General features: G+C 42.5%; 1 non-coding gene across 1 annotated transcript; it reads right to left on the reverse strand.

Annotated features, from left to right (window-relative positions):
- Positions 1-8,997: 8,997 nt before the first annotated feature.
- Positions 8,998-9,069, reverse strand: TRNAW-CCA (transfer RNA tryptophan (anticodon CCA)). The gene has a single exon. It is a non-coding gene; the product is annotated as a tRNA-Trp (tRNA).
- Between the last annotated feature and the right edge of the window lie 8,225 nt (positions 9,070-17,294).

Consider the following 17,294-nt stretch of genomic DNA (forward strand, 5'->3'; position numbering starts at 1 on the left):
TGTGTCCATTCTCTCAAAGGCAAATCCAAATCACTTACAGCATCTTTAAGGAAATTCAGAATTAAACGGAAATTTGACTATGAAGCCATCAGCTAAAAAGCACTGACTCCTCACGGGGGATTTTGCTTTTTCCTTTCTTTCTGTCTCTCTCTCATTTGTGTCATCTTTCATAGCAGTGTCCTTGAAGAAATACCCCTTGGGCTTTCCCTATAGATCTTGAAAGGCCAGTAATGGTAAGAGGCAGTAAAAATATCCAGACCATAGAACTAAATTGAGCAAGATACCTGATTTGGGCAATGCATCACCATAGGTAAGAAAGAAATTATTTAAAAAACAAACTACACTGTATATAAATTTGGTTATATTTGTAAAAGTCAAAATATGTGTTTAACAACACTCAAACTATGAAAACTCTATGTGCCTAGTTCCCATTAATATATACAGGATAAGTATTGTGGTAGTAACTTATGTGAGGACTAGCCTAAACAATTCTGGTGATTATCTATGAATGGCTGAATAGGCCAGGTATCTGTAGGAAAAATGCAAATTATAATCAAGGGATGAAGCTAGGTAGCATCTAGAAATTTGGAACTGGATGTCAGTTCTGAGATTTATGCACATCACATCAGAAATCAGAAGTGTAGCAAAAATGTGGCTTCAAGAGGGTTGAAACAAGTGGCTCTGAAGAACCGATGCTGAAGCTGAAGCTCCAATACTTTGGCCACCTCATGCAAAGAGCTGACTCATTAGAAAAGACCCTGATGCTAGGAAATATTGAAGGCAGGAGGAGAGGGGACAACAGAGGATGAGATGGTTGGATGGCATCACCGACTCAATGGACATGAAACTTTGGGAGATGGTGAAGGACAGGGAAGCCTGTCGTGCTGCAGTCCATAGGGTCACAAAGAGTCGGACACGACCAAGCAACCGAATGACAGCAACAACTGGCCTAAGATCATATCACAAAAGGATGGCTAAGGGCCCCATTCAAATGATCCGTTTCTGAGACCATGGAACAGCCCTGGCCTAGGCTCTGTTCTCTCTCACTCCAAAGAAGAATTCTCATCTGCATACTAATGGTGACTATAAGTGCTTTTAAGAATTAATTCCTCATGGGTCATGGGTAGATGGAGAGAAACCAGACCAAAGAGGTAAAGGAGCAGCCAATGGCGGTGCCTGTGAGATTACACCCTCTTAAAAACTAATGCTCTTTTCTGCCTACTCTCACCTCTTTGCTGAAAAACAAAAGCTAGGGTCCATGCTGCTGCAAAGTTCAGATTTTTTTGTTGAATGAAGGAAGCCAAAAGCAATTCATGTAAGGCATTTTATCGATCTCACAGCTCATACGCTTTCTGGGTTCAAGATAGCACATGTCCATTCTCCTAAGGGCAAGTTCAACTCACCCTTTGATTTCCTTATAGGATTTTTCTCTTCTGCAACAGAGTAAGGAAAGGATGGTGTGTGTGAGTGTGTGTGTGTGTGAGTGTGTGTGTGTGTGTGTGTGTGTGTATAAGGGGGTTAGGGAGAGGGTGAGAGACAGAGGTAGGAAGGAAGAAACCTAAAGGAAAATACTTAAGAACTAAAAGGAATTTGTATTTTAAGGAAAAGACAAGATCTGGGAAGGACAGTCTACCAATGTAATGCAGTCTTAGAGAAGAGGTTCTAGAGATTTCGGGTCTGGAGTATGGAAGAATAAAAGAATTCTTTGGAAGGTTTTGGATGTGTTCTTGTACCAAGGAAGCAGCCCACAAAAGGTCTTATTTTCCAGAAGAGGAAGGTTGTGAGAAAACCGCCGAGGAAGGGAGGTATGGCTAGTTTATGGGTGACTGATAGCACTGAGAAAAGAGACTTTTCAGGATGAAGGACCACTGGGCCGGGAAGAAGCTAAGCTTTACATGCAACGTGGACTGGAAATCTGCTGAACTTGGCCTACCTTGGGCTCTAGAATATTTATGCTGCGGAGGAGAAAAGCCTTTGACTAAAAGGGAAGGATTGAGAGGTTGATTTTGCACATTATTCCCTTCGGCAAGGCAGGGTGTACCATGAAGATTAAAAGAGCAGGACATGGCCTCTGCTGGGTGCTGGCAGACTTGGTCTGCAAGGACTGTGCAGGGGGGTCCCTGGCCCTGGAGCCTGAGTTTCTGTTAAAGCCAATGTGGAGAGCTTCATTTTCTATTCTCCATACTTCAGCTGCTGGTAATTTACAGGGGCAAAGACTTAGATCCTGACTGCCCAGAAGTCCCTGGGTACCTTAAACCAATTACAACTCTTCACTCCTGCTGCAGATTTAAAAATGTATCTGGAATAATGTCAAACAGCATCAGGAAAAGACTTTGGGCCTCAAATAAAGCGGCGGTGACCTCCTTACCCTCAATTTTCCCTGGATGTCAGGACACCCCTCCACAGGGTGAAGGAGTGTATAAATTTAATCTGGTTGTTCATAGCAGGGTTGAATGGAGGGACCGATCAGTTGTCACTCTGGGCAGTGACAGGCTCGCAGCCTGTCAGTGATGGGCAATGAAGCACAAGCTGCCATTAGATACACCCACACTACCCAAGGAAGAAGAGAAGGGATGGGGGAATCCTCCCAGGATGCCTTGTGGGGATGATTTTTATAGACCTTGAGAGAAAATGGCTCCCTAAATAGCAAGGGAGAGAGGTCCCCCAGACCCAGCCAGTCAGCTGATTCCTATTCAACCATCTTTTGGAAACCACTGGACAGCTATGATTCCATTCTCTGTGGGTCTCTCTGCAGATCCCATAACACATGTTTGTCTACAAGGAGCCTCTTGGGTACTCCTTTCCCTCAAAACCTGATCTGTAAACTAGCAGCCTCAGCATCAACTGGGAGCTTGCTAGAAATACAGAATCTCCAACCCCACCCAAAGCCTTTTGAATCAGAACCTGCATTTCAATGAGATTTTCAGATGACTTATATACATATTAATTGCTGTTGTATGTGTGGTGCAGAGTCACGTCAGTCACGTCTGACTCTTTGTGACCCCATGGACTGTAGCCCGCCAGGCTCTTCTATCCATAGGATTCTTCAGGAAAGAACACTGGAGTAGGTTGCCCTACTTCCTGACCCAGGGATCGAACCCATGTCTCTTATGTCTCCTGCAAAGGCAGGAGGGTTCTTTACCACTAGCGTCACCTGGAAAGATTCACTGTGGTATGGAATTCCCTAAACATCTAGTTTGACTGGAAACAAATCGTAAAGACACAGCAGCTACTTCTTGGACAAACAGCAGTGACTTCCTTTTATGTAATACGGAATATAAACATTTTTAGCCAATTCAGCTGAGCTGGATTAAGTAAGGAAAAAAACATCAGTTCCCGGCAGCATCCAGTTTTGTAGCTTCCCACAGAAGCCAAACACAAATCCAAGAGAAAGGAAATGCAAGGAACCATTCAATTTCTCTTAGACTTGAAATTTGATTCCTTCCAGACTCAAGCTCAGTGTTATTTCCATGGCCCAATTGAGCTGTTCATCTGTCTGAACATTTGAGTGTGTGTGTGTGCTTTGCCCACACACACAAATCTAAGCATTCTCGTCAGCAATTAGATAATTTCTAGATCAGGCAATGTGCTTCATCTCTTCCCAGCATCTTTCATCTCTTGAAAAAAATTTATGGTTCCTTTTGTCATAGGTACACTCTCTGTGAGAAGATTGAGCGAATAGTGCATTAGGAAAAGCAAGTGAAACTGTTGTATTAAAATAGCCTTAACCCCTCTGTGCTCATCACCACCAGTTTCTGCTGTTCTCACCACCCCTGGCTCCTTCCATCCCTGCCCTACTCACTGTCAGATCGCTGACTCCAAGGAGGACTTGGAGGTGCCCAGAGGGGAAGGCGAGAGCACTACCGTATCCTCTTTCTTTATCTACAGGAGGATGGTGAGAGGCTGCTCTGGAAAGGGAGACACAGAGAATGCAGAGGCGCCCAAGCCCTGGAAAAAGCCCGGGAAGTTCATCCAGAGTTAATCTTTGTACTTCTTGCCCTTTTTTCTGCCCCACTGATCCCCGATCAACTTAGTAATCAAGTTTCCAAGGGTGGCCTAGTCTCCCTGCTTCTTCCTCTGTTCACATTCTAGCTATTATCAAAGCCCTGTCTGAGATTCGTTACATTTATTCATTCAAATACTAACTGAGCTTTAATGAGGTGCTTGTTACTGTTCTAGTTGTTACAAGTGCATGGATAAATGAGGCAGAATCCTGACCACTTGCAGTTCAGTGTAGAATAATGAAATGAATGTGGGCTTTGGGGTCAAAATTGACTGTCCTTGAATTCTGGCTGAAAATATATAGTCAAGTTGTTGAAACTCTGCAAGACTCATTGCTGATGCGAGCCAGTCTTCTCTTAAACATGAGATTGTAAGTATCTTAACTATTATATCCAATTAGGTACCTATTAGCTGTTTAATAAATGCTAAAAACTAAACCAAATTTGAATGCAGTTTAAACATCAATATATAGGAAAGCCTGCAGCCCAGGTGTGTTACCAACTAGCTGAAAGTCTTGGATAAATCATTTAACTTCAGGGTATCTTACATGTGAAAAGAAGAAATTGCAAAATTTCAAAGATGCATTCTAGAAATTCTTACACATGATTCTTCTCTAGGATTCCAAACTTTTGTGAAATGCTACAACACTCTTCTATAACTAATGCCATATTCATAATTCACTAAGATTTGCATATATATAGTATGCATATATATATAAAATACATCTTATATCAACAACACATATTTATTTTGTTACTTTCTGTATGAGGTTGAAAGTTCATAGGATATTTCAGAAAAAGATGCAAGACATCTTAAACAAGCCTTTGAACTTGTTTAATACAGAATTTCCCAAACTTATCTAACTCCCTCCCTTTTTTTTGTATAATGCCAGTTAACAGCTTAGCTTTCCCTAGCATATGCAACTCACAGAAGCTTGGCTTTCTACATTTTTGAATCTCAGTTTGGATGGTCTGCAAACTATCTCCAAGCTCCAAGTCATGCAGTGATTGTCACTTTTGCTAGGTCACCAGTGATACTCTGCCACTGACCCGGTGAGTGAGACGAAGTCACCACAGCTCTGACCAAGTCCAGCTGACTCCCCTGCCCATCATTCCAGCGCTGCTAGTCCCAGCTCCAGATACTGCCATATTGGCTAGACTGTGGATTCACAATGATCTTCTACTATAATCTTCAAGAACATCAGGAGTTAAACATAAATATTTCTACCTTTGGGTGTAGGCTCATGTTTTAGGCCACTGGTACCCCAGCTAAAGATGGATTATCATGCTTCTCAAGGTATTGGTACTCTGTTTAGAGAAACGAGGTGGATAATCAGCAAGCTCTTTCAATTTCATTGGTGAAAGTCCAACCTTCTTGAAATGCTAGACACATACCAGTGAAATATGTAGCGATGTTAAAAAATCCTGACATTTGGTCAGCAAAGTCCAACATTTTTTTCTTTTAGAAATGATCTAACCACGTAGTCCTAATGCCAAAGCCCATCTTGGCCTTTCTATTAAGGGCAGCATTTTGCAGTCTGATGGAATTATTTCATGAGTGCTCCTGGTCTAAGGGCTGAATCATGAGAGAAAGCTAAAGACATTGTTTGAAAGCAGAGCCTGTTTCAGAGTCTAGAGTGGGGCCATCTGTCTGTATCTCCAAGTAGTATCTTCTCAACTCTTCCCTGTCCCTTGTCTTGAATATTGGACTCTGAGGATGGCTCTTACTGGTGATTATGGAGAATCACAGAAAGAAGAAACAGTTTCTCAATTCAGATGATATGGTCCTGGCTGGAGGCACAACTGTTAATTGGCCTTCACTGTTTAGCAACTAATTAAATTAATTTTTTAATAAGAGTTACAAGTTAAATACTGTACTCACTCTTCAGTGTCCTGGCTCAGTAGGATATTAAATGAGTCAGACTTAGGTCTATGGACTTCCCCCAAGAGATTGTTCTTGGAAAAGCCAGAGTAGATGATGCAAAGATTAAGCACTTCTCAGCAGAAATGCTGCAATATCATACCTTGAGTTGTTTTATTGTTTTTGTATTACAGCCAAGAACCATGTGGCCAACAGACTGCAACAAGCCCTTTTATTTTCAACATAGCAAATGATGGTTCTTGAACTTGAATGTCATGTGAAATTGGGATTGAAAGACAGACTTCACTGCAAGTCGATTATTGGTCTTTAAATGAAAAAAAGGAAGGCATGGCTATCAGGACTCCCTAAGTCTTGCAAACCATCCTCTAGCCCTTGCAGCTTCTTTGGTCACCAGGAAAATGACAGAGGGCTGACTAACAGTGACTTCAGTTTGCAGATATCATTTCATCCATCACACTGGTGATTCTGGCTTCTCTTCACGGTATTATTGATGATCAGTTGGGGATATTACTTATGATGGATGAAGCTGAAGCGGGCTAGCAGAGCATTCTGTGAGCACAGGTAACAAAAATGAGAAGCTAGGTAGATAGAAGAGTTCCAGAATGATTAGGCTTCCTGCATTTATGTAGAATGAACAAGTCTAGAGCTCTAACATACAGCATGTTGACAACAATTAATAAAACAGTATTGAAATTGGGAATTTGCTATAAAGGGGATTTCAGGTGTTATTATTATCAAAAGAAAAGGTAACTAAATATGAGAAGACAAGTCAATTCGCTTGGGACTGTAATAATCACATCACTGTGTGTGTGCATCTCAAAATACCATGTTGTATACCTTATATACTGTTTTTATTTAAAAATCAATAAATCAAGACAAAAACCATTATAGTTCCATACTTTTCAGGTGAAAATAGAACTGAGCTAGAACTAGGCAGAGCTGGACACAGATAAAGCTTTCTTTCCAATGTTTCTTTACATTAGTGGGAACGAGATCACACACAGCAACAACAACACAAGGAAAATCTAAAAAATAAGATATGAAACAATGGCTCTAAGACAAACTGTCGAATAAGTTTGGTATCAGATGAAGAAGAATTAATCCTTGCTAGATACTCTCATTTATACTTCCTGGTGGCTCAGATGGTAAAGAATCTGCCTTCAATGTGGGAGTCATGGGTTTGATCCCTGGGTTGGGAAGATCCCTTGGAGAAGGGAACTGCTACCTATTCCAGTATTCTGGCCTGGAGAATCCCATAGACAGAGGATCCTGGCGGTTTACAGCCTATGGGGTTGCAAAGATTCGGACAGGACTGAGTGACTTTCGTTTCATAATTCCTTCAGGAACAAATTATTTGAAATAAATTTTGTAGCACTTTGGATGCAGAACTTTATTTCAGGTCATGGGCAGAACCAAATCAATGGAAAAACAGAGTTCTTGATTTGAGGGACTCTGTGTCTCCCCTTCAACATTCATTCACTCAGCAGCTATTTTTTGAGAACCTATTATGTGCTGAGTTCTCTTTTTATCTAAATATTCAGAAGTTAAAACAAAAAAGGCAAAATATATTTTTCTATAAAATAGAAAGAGAGCTACATTGTAGTGGGAAGAGAAGCAAAAATGAGAAAACAAGAGAAACATCAGGCAAGATCATTTAAGTTAGTCATAGGTTCCAAGAAGATGATAGTTCATAAAGAGTGATGGTGGAGCCAGCTACCTCAGATTGGATGATCAAGAACATCACTGCTTCTGGCAGGATGGAGTATTTCACAGTACAGCAATGCTCCAGCTGAGAAAAAATGGACAAACTAACAAAAATCTAACCAAACAAGAGATAAAAATCACCTGCATAATTGCAACATAGGAATATCAGAGCCCTTCAGACAAGAGTGGCTAAATTTCTAGAGAGGGGAAAACTGGAAAATGAGCTGATGGCGCTGCTTCTGCTTGGGTGAACCTAGCATAGATAATAAGTAACTGGTATTATCCCATGCACAGAGCCACTGCTGGGAACAGAAAAACAAGCAGATATTTCAGTAGTTATACAGAGACGTGAGGGACTAAATTGGAGATTTGAGAGGGCTAAAACATATAGCCAGGCTTCTGCTCAGGCAGTTCTCAAGTTTGAAATCAGGCAAGGCTTTATGCTAAAAAGGTACACCGAAACCTACTGACAAGCAGGGCAGAGGAGATGAAGATTAGAGTCCAGCAGTTTCCAATAGAAGAGGCCCTGGTAGCTCACTGGGAGTCATGCAGAAAGATCCCCGGCTCCCAATACTTTACATTCCTCCCACATACAAACACGCTCATCTACCTTTCCAATATCCTCAAAGGCATCAGGCCCAAGCTTGAGCTTTAGAATCGAATCCTCTAAATCGGGTCACAGTGTTGTTGAGGTTATAACCTCCTCGAGTAAGGTTTCTCTCAACCTTTAGTCTATGACTTATAGACTAAAGAAATCAGTTACCTGTCCTTCACCTCCACTCCACATCCGAGGGTGAGACAAAGACCAAAAAAGACTCCCCCTATCAAAAAGCAGGGAGAGGCAGGAAGCGCTTTGTGGTTTCTGATCCACAACTGAGCACATGATGCTAGTTCCTGATTAGCCCTGCTCCATGGGAATGGTTCCATGGGATCTGGCTCTTCATTCTATTGGCTAGAGTGAAGCAAAGGACTATCCTTCTTTCAGTGGGAGAGGGACCCACGCAAAGGCTTGGATATGAGGGGTATGGCTCATTAGGGCACCTTTAGAGGATAACCACAGGGATGCAAAACCTCTTTCATACCATCCTCAGAGATATGTCTATTGCTACTTTAAAAAGAGTGACAGGGGATGCAATGTATAGCCTGGTAACTGTAGTTAAAAATTCTGTATTGGATATTTGAAAGTCTCAGAAGAATAGGTCTGAAAAGTTCTTATCACAAGAAGAATATATAACTCAGAACGGAGTTAGATGTTAACTATATTTATCTCAGTGAAAGTGAAAGGGAAGTTGCTCAGTCTTGTCCAACTCTTTGGGACCCCATGAACCATAGCCTACCAAGCTTCTCCATCCATGGGATTCTCCAGGGAAGAATACTGGAGTGGGTTACCATTTCCTTCTCCAGGGGATCTTCCCAACCCAGGGATCGAACCTGGGTCTCCTGCATTGGAGGCAGATGCTTTAACCTCTAAGCCACCAGGGAAGCCCATATCTCAGTGATCACTTTGTAATACATACAAATGCTAAATCATTATGTTAAACACTTGAAAATAGTATAACACATCAGTAATATCTCAATATTTAAAAAAGTAAAAGAAGGAAAAAAGAACCAGAGCAAAAAAGCATTTAATTTTCTATGTGGATTTGATGCTATACCAACCTATAAACTTCAAGCTATTATTAAGGTTAATTGTCCAATTTTGAAAAATAATAAGAGATTTGTTTGTCTTATAATTCTACTACTGTCAAGAGTGTGACCTTGGATAAGTCACTTAATCCTCGAAAGTGCTATTATCCCAATTAAAACAAAAACAAAAAGACGGTGCAAACTACAGAGCTCATATGGTTATTGTGAGGATTAAGTGAGATAATGTGTGTCAAGTACGTTGCCCAGTGATGGGCATTTTGTAGATGCTCTACAAATGAGAGTTTAAAAGTATTGTTTTTAAGACATAGGCTAAAAAAAGAAGGATTTTAGAAATAACCTGAAGTTCTGTGTTCACAAAATTCAACCTTGCACGGATATAAAATTGTAGGTAAATGATTTACATTTTGAGAAATGCACTGTTTTGAGATCACTGTGTTCTTGAGTGAGCACCCAGTATTCTATTTCTGTGGGTGATGATCAGAATTTTCCTAAAGAGAAGGCAGGCTATCATTTTTGGACAAGGGCAATCCTGTTAGCAGAGGAAAGAGGAAGACCTTTGAACTTAGGCAACCCTGTAAGGATAGTGTGCATCCCTGGATAAAAACAGCAAAATTTTGGTTAAGTTAGAATAATTTGGTTAGTAACTGAAATGTAACTTAACTTTATACTCAAAAGTGGTAAAGCTTGTACACATCACTTACTCATGGTTACAATCATTATGGACATACATCAGAGGGGCAAAGTCAGGCTGAACATTGCACCAGAAATTACTGGGCAATGAAGAGGGTTAAACAAAAATTAAACACTTTATCAAGAGTGGAGCAGAGTTTCCATAGTATGGAAAGATAGTATTATGCACATGGCTATGATTTCCAATTATATATATACTTCCCTCTGCTTGGGCTCTAAAATCACTGCAGATGTTGACTGCAGCCGTGAAATCAGAATGTTTGCTTCTTGGCCAGAAAGCTATGACAAACCTAGAGAGTTTGTCTCCGCTGAAGAGCAGAGACATTACTTTGCTGACAAAGGTCCATACAGTCAAGGCTCTGGTCTTCCCAGTGGTCACGCACGGTTGTGAAAGCTGGACCATAAAGAAGACGGAGCGACAAAGAATTGATGCCTTTGAAGTGTGGTGTTGGAGAAGACTCCTGAGAGTCCCTTGGACTGCAAGGAGATCCAACCAGTCAATCTTAAGGGAAATCCACCCTGAATATTCATCGGAAGGACTGATGCTGAAGTTGAAACTGCAGTATTTTGGTCATCTGTTGTGAACAGCTGACTCATTGGAAAAGTCTGATGCAGGGAAAGATTGAAGGTTGAAGAAGAAGAGGGCATCAGAGGATGAGATGGCTGGATGGCATCACCGATGCAATGGACATGAGCTTGGGCAGACTTCAGGAGATGGTGAGGGACAAAGAGGCCTGGCGTGCTGCCAGGGCATGGGGTCACAAAGAACTGGATATGACTGGGCGACTGAGCAACAACATCATTTCAAGTATCACTGTGTGTGTGTGTGTGTGCGTGCGCGCATATGTACAATTATAGATAATTCTAATAAAATTCCTTGTTTTACTAAGCAGAGTAGTCAGAAAATAATTTCCTTTTCTTTATGAGAGAGTCATAAACACACACACAGGGTAAGGTGCTATCTATATCTCAGCACAGAGATCTCTTAGGGTTGTTTTAGTGGCCGAGAGCTTAGCTTCCCTTCTCCTTTAGTCACCCCCATGTCCACTTGCAGGTTCAAAGCTTGGTGATTCTTCCAGAGCCTCCCTTGTTCATTTCAGAGGCTAGGTTTTTCCTACTTTCCATACCTAACTACTTTATATTTATTGCTAACTATAGCTTAAAAGCAATTACATATTGTTGAAGTAAGTTAGACTGTAGAAGCTTGTATCCTTATCTTAAGTTAGTCCCCTGACAGCGGCCCGAAGTGTCTTCTGCAAAGTGTATGCTCTTCATGAGTTTTTCCTTTGCTTACTGTTATATCCAGCTTAGCAACTATATTTTGGATAATTTTGATTCCTAAAAGGCTGACCATTGGGTTAATAGGGCATTTTTATACTTCATAAATAAGCTTTGATTGAAAAACAATTTATAGGGCATCAGAACAGTCAAGCACAGTTAGGAAATGTCATACCAAGCTGTCTAGTCCACACATTACTGTAGTCAGTGGATTCCCGGAGCCCCTTTGAGAGACAGATTGAACTGTAGTGGAGGTCAGTATTTCCTGAATTGCAGGTATGAACCCGCGTGTTGAACTCCCCTTGCTTCTGAGCCCCTGCACACGAGAGCAGAGAAACAGAGATGAGCCAACGCTGTGAGGGAACACGCATCCTGACAAAGCTTCCTCCGGTGCATCCTGGCCACCACCGGCCACTCCTATCCTTCTTGCACCTTTGTTGACACGCACTTCCCTGGAGGCTCAGAAGGTAAAGAATCCCCCTGCCAATGCAGGAGACTGGGGTTCCATCCCTGGGTGGGGAAGATCTCCTAGAGAAGGGAATGGCTGCCCACTCCAGTATTCTTCCTGGAGAATTCCATGGACCCATTCTATGGGGTTACAAAGAGTTGGACACAACTGAGTGACTCATGCTTTCACTTTCATTCACTGGCACATGCGTGCAGGGATCTGCTGATAGCTTGTACAGCAAAAATCCCCAGAGCTGCCTCCAAGTTTAGAATCTTCAGAAGATGAAACATAGTGGAAAAGCACTTTGGGGGTGCTGGGCAGCCCTTGTCCATTGATATGACCTGGAGGTGGTGAGTCAGGAGGGAGGTGCAGTTTAGAAAGCTCTGGAGCCAGGATTGGCTTTCCAGCCAAAATGTGAGAGATTTTCTCTGATTTGCTTCCATTTTCCCTTGATTTCCCTTCTACTCATCCCAGAGTCCCTGGTCAACACACTTCTCCCCAGGGTTCCCATAACGTCACCCATTTCTTTTAAGACACTATCCTCAGTTAGTACTTAGGCACAGCACCATGGCACCACTTTGTATTACCTAATAACCCCTTAAGGTGGGGTGTATCCCAATGGCAGGGACATTTTTATAGTAGCCCCATTCAAGGTAGAAAACATTTTAGCATTTAATCAATGAGTCTGACAGTCCACTTCTGATTTGAGCCCACATAGAAGCTCCCCTCCAACCTACCATCTATAATTGTCTATGTCCTGACACCCAGCTCCAGGTCCTAGCTGCTGTGTCCTGCTGGGTGAATAATGGAGTTGGTTCTCTAACCTCCAGCAACAACCTAAGGTGAATTATAGCTTGGGGAAAAGGTAGCTGGAAAGGGTGGTGGGAATTTAGATTTAATTGGAGTAGAGGCCACCAGCTTTGAAGATAAATGTCTTTTATTCTGAATCTATTCAATAATTACAGCCCACATTCATCCACAAAAAAATAGTGCCCCTGAGTTCAGAAAGGGGAATGTTGAGATCATTTTTCAACCCAGTTGGTCTAGATCCCCACCTCACCATCCTTGGCTTCTGCAGGCAGATGTTGAACATGGCTTGAGCACAGGGCTAGGGGGTTTCTGCCAAGCAGCTCCAGAGGCATCTACAAACCACAGTCACTGAAGACATTTCCCAGAAGGCTTTCAGAGTACAAATCTCTTTAATTAAAATAGGAAAACCATAGTGAGCGAGGTGAGAGAAGCTTGGCTGAGAGGGGAAGGAGGAGGGGGATGAAGGGAAGAAAGAGAAGGAGGAAAAGTAATAAATATTTTACAAGTGTTTTCAAACACTGCCTGTCTAACACCCAGTGGAAAATGCCACTTGATGGATTATATTTTGGGTTGGAAAGTGAGGCTAATTCAATGTAATGAGAGGTGAATGGGACTTCAGGCCCTTATCCAACCACAAGAGACCCCTTACAAAAGAGTCGGCTCTTTCAGTCATTAATTTTTTATGAAGTTTAATAGGCCTGAGCCTAGAGACCTTCTGTGGTGTTGATTAGCTTCATATTTCTCTCATTAATGTAGAATCTGATTAGCTCTTATAAAAAGCATTTCATCTCAGGCTCCAGCATGGCAACCACATTGTTCTGATATTAGGAACTGCACGTTTGATTCATCCGAGGAAAGAAACATCTGCAGAGACAAAGGCCCTGGCCTGGTGCTGTGGCAGAATGAGAAGCCTGCGGAGCCCGGCTGTCTCTCACATTTTGCTGGCTGCAACAAGGAACCTCAACATTTGGTCCAGGATGACTTTATTGGAGGCCAGCAGTTTGGGTCCACTGCAAAGAGATCGGGTTTGAAAGAATAGACAAGCCCCAGCGTATCAGTTAGGGTTTAAGAAGAAAAGCCAAACTGCAGAGTGATACAGAGTAAGGGGATTAGATTTTATGCCGTCATAGGAGCCAGCAGAGAGGCCTACTGCCCTGAATCTGTTGATGAGCCTGAAGCTGCTACAGATAGATCACTAGACTAGGAGTCAGGAAGGAAGACTTGACATGGATTCAAGCAGGAACATGGTGAAATCCACAGAGACGAGTTGGAACCCACAGAACAGACTGGATTCTTCTCTGTTTCTTACAACCTCCAGCCGCAAAGTCCAAGCTAAGCAGGAGGAGAGATGCTGGTACCCTTCAGCATGGAGATGTGACTCCAGACTTAGAGAGACTAAAGAAGGAAATCTAGCTGCTTCTGGAGGAGTCGAGGGTCCAGGAGTGGCCCCAAGTAAGAAGAGGGGCCAATTGATCAGCAACAAATTACAAGGCATACTGCCTGACACCCTACATTTACCTTCAGACTGAAAATGCTCACTCCCGCATTTTTGTCTTCCAAATCTCATAACTCTTTATGGCTAACAAACTAAAATTCATAAGGGAGGGGAATTCTGGGAAGTGTTGTCTCAGGATAGCTAATTTGACACTCCACAGCCAGTCCTAAGTAATACATGCTAAGTAGAATGGTCTGATGGCCGTGTGGGCTCTAATGTGAAAAAGGGACAGGTAAGAGGTGGTAATCAATGAAAACCTGATCCGAGAGAATTTGGACTGAAAGAAATTTGCTGTCAGTAAAGGTTATAAGGTACCCCTAATTGTATAGAGGCTCCTTTCATGTAGGCATGATCAATTTTTAACTCCATTTTCAGCCCCTCTGCCCTCTTTGGAGAAGTGGCAGTTTGGGGGAATGAAATTCTAAGGTCCTCTTTATTAGAGTTTGATCTTTCTGGTGACCACCACTCCCTGCCCCTGCCACCAACAGCTATCCAAGAGCTCACCCAGAGTTGCCTCAGTAGAACCAAGGATGTTCCTAGTGCACACATCATTTAGGATTTTATAAGGGTTTTAGGGATTCTGTGCTGGGAAACTTGTAAAAAGATCAGCATATGTATTTTCTGTCATCTCCCAGATGACAAAACCATGAAGAAACATAAGGATGTGATAGCTATAAAGTCAGGATGCTGGATGTTGGATTGGGAGAACTGGACTTAAAGAAGGCAGAGTGCCGAAGAATTAACGCCACCAAATTGCAGTGCTGAAGAAGACTCCTGAGAGTCCCTTGGACAGCAAGGAGATCAAACCAGTTAATATTAAAGGAAATCAACCTTGACTATTCATTGAAAGGACTGATCTTGAAGCTCCAGTACTTTGATCACTTGACACCAACAGCCGACTCACTGAAAAAGTCCCTGATGCTGGGAAAGATTGGGGGCAGAAGGAGAAGAGGGCATCAGAGGATGAGATGGCTGGATGGCATCACTGATGCAATGGACATGAACTTGGGGAAATTTCAGGAAGTGGTGAGGGACAAAGAGGCCTGGCATGCAGCAGTCCAAGGGGTCGCAAAGACTCAGACATGCCTGGGCAACTGAACAACAGCAACAGGACGTGGGCAGGCTTCTGGAACGGCTGGCAAAGCTCTGTTTCTTGCTGTGGGTTGTGGTTAAAAGTGTGTGCACCTAATAATGATTCACTTAGCCAAGTATTTGTTTTTGTGGGATTTCTTTTCTATTTTTTTTTTTAAATTGGAGGATAAGTGCTTTCAGTTCAGGTCAGTTCAATCACTCAGTTGTGTCTGACTCTTTGCAACCGCATTGACTGCAGCACACCACGCCTCCCTGTCCATCACCAACTCCCGGAGCTTGCTCAAACTCTCGTCCATCGAGTTGGTGATGCCATCCAACCATCTCATCCTCTTTTATTCCCTTCTCCTCCCACTTTCAATCTTTCCCAGCATCAGAGTCTTTTCCAAGGAGTCAGTTCTTCGCATCAGGTGGCCAAAGTATTGGAGTTTCAGCTTCAGTATCAGTCCTTCCAATGAATATTCAGGACTTATTTCCTTTAGGACTGACTGGTTTGATCTCCTTGCTGTCCAAGGGACTCTCAAGAGTCTTCTCCAACACCACTATTCAAAAACATCAGTTCTTCTTTACAATATTCTTTATAATACATTCTTTACAAAAATAAAATCTGGTTTACAATATTGTATTTGTTTCTGCTGCACAAACAATGTGAATCAGCTACAAGTATACATATAACCCCTCCTTCCTAAGTCTCCCTCCCACCCACACATCCCACCCTCTGGGTCATCACAGAGCATGAGCTGGCCTCCTGTGCTGTCCAGCAGCTTCCCACTAGCTAGCTAGTTTACACGTGGCAGTGTATATAAGCCGGTGCTACTGTCTCAATGCGCTCCACCCTCTCCTTCCCCTGCTCTGTCCACACGTTCACTCTCCACGTCTGCATCTCTAGTCCTGCCCTGAAAGTAAGTTCATCAGGACCATTTTTCTCTATGTGTCTTTATTTTGTGTGAAAAGTTTCAGTTCTTTTTACTTCTTATTCCACTACGCCCATTCTTTACTACACTAACTCAAATCAAGCTTTGGATCCCATCAATGAAACTGCTCCTGGTCAGTCATCAATTGCTTCCAATTGCTACACTCATGTCCAAGTCTCAGCTTTGTCTTATCTGCCAAACTCTGCGCTGCTGCTCATTCCCTCCTTACTCTACTTTCTTCCTTGGGCTATTGTTAACATTCTACTAATTAGATTTCTTGGCCTCTTTTTCTGATTTCTTTTCTTCTCCATTGCCCCTTAAAGTTGCAACACCCAAGGCCTCGGTTCTTGGCGTCTTCTCTCCTCTGTTGACCCTCCTTTCCTTTTGTTCTCTCATCGAGTATGCTGACTTGAATAACATCTATCCAGTGACAGTTCCCGAATTTACTTTTCTTCTGTCTAGAACTTTAGACTAGACTATCCAAATGCCTACTTCCCATCTTCAGCTGGATGTCTACTTGAATCTCAAGTTTAGCAGATCCCAATCCAAACTTCTGATTTTTATCCCAAATCAGTTCCACTCGTCATTTTTACTTCCTGTTAGTGACATCTCAATGTTGCTCAAGGCAGAAGACTTGGAGTCACTGGCTTACCTCTTTTTCTCTTATTCCTTGTTCAATCTCTAAGCAAATCTTACTGGCAGCACCTTCAGAACCCACGATCTGGCCGTTTCCTCCTTCTGCTCTACAAGCACCTTGATTCAGACCACAGGCACGTCTCACCTGCAATTCTGAGACAACCTTCACAGTGGTCTTTTCACTTCTGTTGCTTCTCCCTAGCCTCCCGCACAGGCCACTCTCAGGAGATAGCCAGAGCAAGTCTTTAACAATAAAAATCAGTGCCTTTTATGTCTGCTCAGAACTTATCAACATATTCACATTTTGCTCAGGGTAAAAGCCAGAGTGCTGCAATGGCTTAAAAGGACGCTCACGACCACACTCTCATAGTTCACTCTTGACTTTCCGCCCTCTACAGCTCTTCTCCTCCCTCCTTTCTCTGTGCCTGTACAGACTCCTTTCTAGTTTTCAAAGAGGGCAGACACATTCCTACTTCAGGACTTTTGTTCCTGGCTGTTCCCTTTGTCCACACGGTCCCCATCCTCACTTTCCTTCAAGCTTTTCACCAATGCCATCATCTCAATGAGGCTTTTTCACACAACTGTGTTTATTTGTCCTTCCCAGTTCCTTCAAGTCCTTCAACCCTCCTCTACTGCTTCCACAGATCCCATCACTTTGTAATACACTATATTGTCTTCTTTATTTCTTATGTTTGAGGTT

The sequence above is a fragment of the Bos taurus genome, chromosome 16, assembly GCF_002263795.3.
Source record: "Bos taurus isolate L1 Dominette 01449 registration number 42190680 breed Hereford chromosome 16, ARS-UCD2.0, whole genome shotgun sequence".
In the NCBI taxonomy this organism is placed as follows: Eukaryota; Metazoa; Chordata; class Mammalia; order Artiodactyla; family Bovidae; genus Bos; species Bos taurus.